The 6,479-nt window shown below is 33.8% G+C and overlaps 1 non-coding gene and 1 pseudogene across 1 annotated transcript; one reads left to right on the top strand and one right to left on the bottom strand.

The window, feature by feature from the left end:
• Positions 1-721: 721 nt before the first annotated feature.
• On the top strand, positions 722-793 carry TRNAG-UCC (transfer RNA glycine (anticodon UCC)). Its single transcript has one exon. It is a non-coding gene; the product is annotated as a tRNA-Gly (tRNA).
• Positions 794-2,467: 1,674 nt separating this feature from the next.
• On the bottom strand, positions 2,468-6,231 carry LOC132602854 (heavy metal-associated isoprenylated plant protein 7-like; annotated as a pseudogene).
• Between the last annotated feature and the right edge of the window lie 248 nt (positions 6,232-6,479).

Here is a 6,479-nt window from a genome sequence, read left to right as displayed (position 1 = left end):
TAGTTTTTTTATTCGGTTTGGTTAAATTTTCGATTTGGTTTTGGTTTTAACCAAAACCGTGAACAGCCCTATGGATTACCTATGTTGTCTCTTAATATTTACTTTGCCATATCATAGCTAGAATATAATTAACGAGTTAACATGACTTTAGTTACTAAGACAACTCATTCAATAATGGAGTACTTTAGTCTTCTCCTTTTGAAAAGTCTATAACGAAACTAAGAAGTCAAATGAAAATTTTATTTTTTATAAAAGACATTGAATGATTAAGGTCAACAGAAACAAGTCAATAAATTTAGTGGATCAGTTTAGGAGACCTTAATGACTATATAAATTAAACCTATTCAAATTTTAGATATGATGGTTGATTATTCATGGCTGCACCACTTATTTTCTTTTTGCGAATCAATATCAGCAATGACGTTAGTCAAATGATAACATCCAAATTATCAAGCTACGACAATTAAACCTGAACGAGTAAAATCTGGAATTAGATCGTATTGTGGTTTATACCTCACTTTTGTATTCAAAATAGGTTGCTACTCGTATCTTATTCTGTCTCAAAATCAAGATTCTAATAGAATTATAATTTGTGTTAGAAAAGATAACATTGTTAGCCAAAGCTAATAATATTTTTCAGTAAGACATGTCATGTAGGTAGTATATTACACCTGCCATATTTTGATATATTAATAACATATCTTGAGACACCTACCAACAAGCGTTTGTAGTCCAACGGTTAGGATAATTGCCTTCCAAGCAATAGACCCGGGTTCGACTGCCGGCAGACGCATTTGCTTTTTTATTCGTACAACTTTTTCTACATTCTAATCCCCGAACCAAGGACTCCTAAGAGTGTAACTTCTCCTAAGTCTTGGTGGACAACTTATGGATGATATTTTGTTAAGAAGCTGAATGAGAATTAGATCTAGTCGAGGAATTTTCTTAAAATTTTCGAATGCATCCTCGTTGATTTGTAAGTAGGGGTGGGCGTTCGGAACTTCAGTTTGGCTATTTCGATTTCGATTTTTTGAAGGTGAACACCGAAGAAAATTAGTTCGGTTCGGTTTCGATTTTTTCAATTCGGTTTCTTGATATGATATTGGAAGCGATTCCATTTACACTAATTTATATTCTCAAAAGCAATAAAACATAGAACTGATAAATTGAAATCAAAATCAAACAAACATGATACACAAGAACAGAAAATCATAACCATGATATAGGATTACTAAGTGTTATATACATACAGTAAGAATAATTAAGAAAACACACAAAGGACATACATTAATCATAAAGACATATCCTAGTCACCTTCTTTTGTTAAGGATATTATAATTGGGATTTTTTTGGGCTTGTTACAATTGATTTTTTTTTTTGGCTTAAACTTAATGGACCTGAACTATTTTAATCTTTTAGGTAATGTATTAAATTTCGGTTTAAACCGAAACACCGAAGAACCTAACTCTAAAAACCGAACACTGAAGTTTCTGAAAATGTAAACCGAAACCGAACCGAAAAACCGAATTAATTCGGTTCGATCCGATTTTTCAATGCCCATCCCTATTTGTAACAAGAGAAAACTCAGTCAGATTCGTGGGAAATTCTCCAAAGTGTTTCATTTGCTGAATAAACCCCCTCAAGTATAGTTTCTGAAGCAGTGATGGAAACTTGTTACACTGTGACAATTTTTTCGAGGTGTGGCATTTCATTGGAATCAAGATTGTTTGTGTTGGGTCTCGAGAATTTCCAAGCTTCATCAAGATCTTAGAATTGATGAATAGTTGTCTCAAAATGAGCTAAAAGTAGAGAAAGGGGGAATGCCAAGGCTCCAACAAGTTGTGTTTTGTAGAAGGCTTAGAGTACAAATTGATCACCTAAATCCTTGAACATAGTGGTAACAATAAATTATCAGTTTAGTGACTTAACAAAGACAAGGTCACTACTAAAAAAACAGTAAAATTCGATCAAAATTTTCGACCACACGCGGTTGAAAAAGACCAATTTTCGACCACAAGGCATGGTCGCTAACATGTAGGGTGAAATTTTTTTCGACCTCACGCGGTCGAAAATATTATTTTTATACAAATATTCTGAAAATAATAAAAAAAAAAAATTCAAAATTTCGATCGCATGAGGTCGAAATTTAGCAATATTGTTGCCAGATTTCGACCTCATGAGGTCGAAATTCAAAATGTTGCCCAGATTTTTGACCTCGTGTGGTCGAAATTTGGCAATATTGTTTCCAGATTTCGACCTCATGAGGTCGAAATTCAAAATGTTGCCCAGATTTTCGACCTCGTGCGGTCGAAATTTTAATTTCTGAGTACAATTTCGACCTTATGAGGTCGAAATTATCAATATCTGGTTGAATTTTCGACCTCATGAGGTCGAAAATCTGAAAAAAAAATCCAGCATTCAGCTGCTTTTACAACAGCCCACCTGCCAATCACACTCATCAACCAAATCAACAATGCAATTCATCAACACGTCCAATTCATCAAAGTACTTCTACAATCATAAACTTCACATTCTAAAATCAAATTCAACCTCAAGTTTCAATTTAAAGTACTTCTAAATATTCTTAAAACTACATTCAAACACTTTTTAAACAACCATAAACTACTTTTTTATATTCAAACACTTAAACATCGTAAAGTTAAAACATCCATAAACTACTTCCTACAATCAAATTCACCTTCACAAGTACATCTAATTCGAATTAAAACTATCATAAAAAAAATATATACATATCCAAGAAAACATAGCAATATTACAATCCAAAAGTATACGAATCAAAAAAGTCAACGTTGGGTGTTAGAGACATGATCCGATTGCTCCCCACTATCCTCATCAACAAGAGCATGAACTACGTCTTCTTCTGACATAGCAATATTTTCATATTGATCTTATCAAACAGGGTGCAAACACATCCTGCATTGTAAAGTTAGATCAATTTATCGAAATGCAAAACATGTTATCAGCACAATTCATAAAATACCTAAACTTGTTTTGAACAGTTTCTTCTTTAGCTTGTGTTGCTGCTGCTTCTTCTTTAGCTGGTGCCCCTGCTGGTTCTTTCTTCTTCTCCTCTTTGTTTTCTTCAACTTTCTTCGCTTCTTTTTCGTCGGGTTTTTTCTCTTCTTTGGGCTTCGTCTCCTCCTCGGGTTTCTTTTCGGGTTCTACTTTAACGATTACTGCCCGTTTTCCGGTCCTTTTGCTTACATAATCCACCAGTTTTGTTGCCTCAAACACACTTTTCACTGTCACTTGTGAGTTTTCAAGTCTGGTTCTGCATTCTCCACGCCTAATTTAATGTCCATTGAAAATTAATTAATTAATTAATTATGTATGGTATCAATTTCCTAAGTCATATATGCAACTTTTGATGATACCCAACAGTAAATACTATTACTAATGATTCCAAAGATTCATTAGTAGTGGAGGACATGTGCTTGAATTAAACTCAAAACTGAAGAATTTTAAGAGAATTTTTAAGAATTGAATATTCTATTTCTACTAACTAATAAAAGAATGTACTGATTGAGAAAGGTACATATATAGAATATAGAGATCCTTAAGTATCCAATGTTATTGTAGAGATCCGAAAAGGAGAAAAGAAACGTCCTTTAATTAACAAATACAGCTGAAAAGTGTAACAAAAGCATAATCAGAAAATCAACATAATGAATCAAAATAGTACTCCTACTACTCCCAAATTAATTAAATAAAAGAAAAAGAGTGAAGAAAATAATAGCAAAATTAATAATCTTGCCTTTCATTCTTTGTATACGCCTCTTGATTTCGTGAGCACAAGCCTCACAATGCATGTGAACTTTCAGAACCACTGTAATCACCTCAGGCTGCAAAAACAAACATACAACATCAATAAACAAAAAACCCAAGACACAATGAGAAACCTATATTTGTATTAAAAACAAGAAAAAAGATGTTTTACTAAAAAAACATTCTGATATGAATACCTTAAGCCCAATGCTCTATGGATTTCCTGCTATATACTTAGCCACTGGTGTCTCTAGGAGCCGGAAATTCGTTAAACTACTAACGAATTCAATCTAAAGCAAATCTAACAAATTGATCCGCTAGCTATAAGGACACTGGAGTTGAAAGTTCCTACCCTTCCAACAAACAAGCACCAAATCTACCAACATAGGAAGAGCAGAGCCTTGTGATATCAAATGAAAAGGAGACCAACCACGACTTTTAGTGACATTGAGGATCACAACAAACAATTTTTAACACAAGAATAGCCATAAGGTCCCTAACCTTTTGTCTTTTAATAATTAACCACAAGCTTTCATAGTTACACCTTCTAAGAAAAGAGCAACTAAAATTGAAAAAGAGGGAGAGAATGAGAGAAAAGGAAAAACTACACTGATAAAAGTAGAAAGAAAAGGATGACTAGACTTCAATAAATTTGTAAGCAATAGCTCTGTTGCATCTGCGAGTCAACTATATTGTAACACCAACCAACAAATTTAAACACCGGTCAACTATTTTGCCCGTAGCTGTCCAATTAAACAACATAATCAGTGTTAACTTACTACTTATTTTTTTCATACTAGTGATGATATTTAAGATGAGATCTGTAAATTCAAAATTGAACATGATTAGTGAAGATTAATATCGACCCCAACTTGTTTGGTATCGAAGGTTGTTCTTGTAGGGAGAATAAAATAAACATGAAATCAAACCACTTGCATACACTTGCAATTCCACCTCTTCCAATTAATTCACTTTGCTGAAGTTGAAAATAACGTACATTATCATGGTACAGAAAAGAAATTTTTTCTTTAAACTTGTAAATGAGAAGGTTTAAATTATACCCAAAAAGAGGACCAAGACTCCAAGAGGCATGCATTACATGGCCATTTTCCAATATTTCCAGGATATATTATTCCTTGCAAAAATATAAAGATGAACAGGATACTTAGCTTACACAGACTTCCTTAACTTTTCCTTTTTGTTCAATCTATAGGCCAACATACAGGAAATGAGGAAAAGAAAGGAAAAGAGAAAAAGGTTCTAAAAAGATATCATCAAGAGCTTTAGATTCCATAACTCACCATGTTTTTAGTAATAGCATTTCTGAGGCAAATTTTAATGGATCAACTAATAATGGGTAGAAGGAGAAGATAACAACCTTCTTCAGCACTTGCTGCTCCAATGGAGAAAATGCAATAGCCTGAGAACTGGATCTAGTTTCCTCACAACTTACAGATGTATCACTAAGCTCCCCAGCTACATCACCAGTCAACTTGCTTATGTGGTTCCCCCCTCTAAAAAAGTTGAAGGACCAAGAAATTAGAACTACCACACATATCATAAAAGATGCAAAAAATAAACAATTAAAGAAGGTACCTGGCGGACAGCAAGGGCGGCGGCGGAGGAGGACAGGCAGTGGTGGGGATGGGGCGTCGGCGGCGGGGAGGGGTGTGGTGGGGGTGGGAGTTTTGGGATAAAATTAGGTTTCGGTATTTTTTGGGGTGAGAATTGCACGATTCATGTTGGGGGAGTACATTAAATTTTTCAAATTTATTATTTTGACCGCGTGCGGTCGAAATAATTAAGTCAGATTTGATCAAATTTGATTTAATTTTCAACCGCATGCAGTCGAAATATGTTTTTTTTTAAATTAATTGTTTTATTTATATAATTAAATTTTTTAAAATGTTTTTTTCATTTATTATTTGTACAAAAATAAGTTTCAACCTTATGCGGTCGAAATTTTATTTTCCGTTTAAAAATCGACCACGTGAGGTCAAAATCCAAAAAAAAAAAAAAAATCTGAAAATTTCGACCTCATGTGGTCGATTTTTTTTCGACCAAAAAGTGAGGTCGAAATTATTTGGTCAAAAAACCCTGTTTTTTTAGTACTGGGTAGAGATTTGAAGCTAATGAGTTTGAGATTATTTTTTTTTTCTTTTTTAGGTTATTGCGTAATTTCAGCTTCCGTTCTTAATCTCCACATATTGAGATCTTTTTGTTCTTTCCTTGTTTAATGGAGACCTTCAATTTTGTTTCTATTCCTTTCATAATTCAATCACTTAAGATTGAGACCCTTGACCATCTTCTTTCCTTTTTTTCCTGCATCAATAAATAACTAGTGAGAGTTGTCATCATTAAAAGTGATCAACCCTAACACAAATTCGTCTAGACACTAGTTCAAGGACTCAAGATGGTTAAGTAATTCAACTTTTTGGTCGCACCCCCAACCCAACCCAATCCAACTCAACCCAACCCGCTAGTTGGATGTAGTGGAGTTAGAATACAATCAGCATTTGCAAAGTAATTGAATAGTAGCCACAAGTTAACAAAGTTGTAAATAACCGCTTCGTTTGCGCTTATATGATTTTCGAACTCCAAGACGCTGCTGTAGAATTTTACTTATATAAGTTTCAAAGTTCAAAATCTAGGACAATGTCCTGAAGTTACACTTATGTCATTTCGATTTGTAG

The sequence above is a fragment of the Lycium barbarum genome, chromosome 7 (assembly GCF_019175385.1).
Source record: "Lycium barbarum isolate Lr01 chromosome 7, ASM1917538v2, whole genome shotgun sequence".
In the NCBI taxonomy this organism is placed as follows: Eukaryota; Viridiplantae; Streptophyta; class Magnoliopsida; order Solanales; family Solanaceae; genus Lycium; species Lycium barbarum.
Note: the sequence above shows the minus strand (reverse complement) of the source record. Positions and strands in the feature narration are given on the sequence as shown.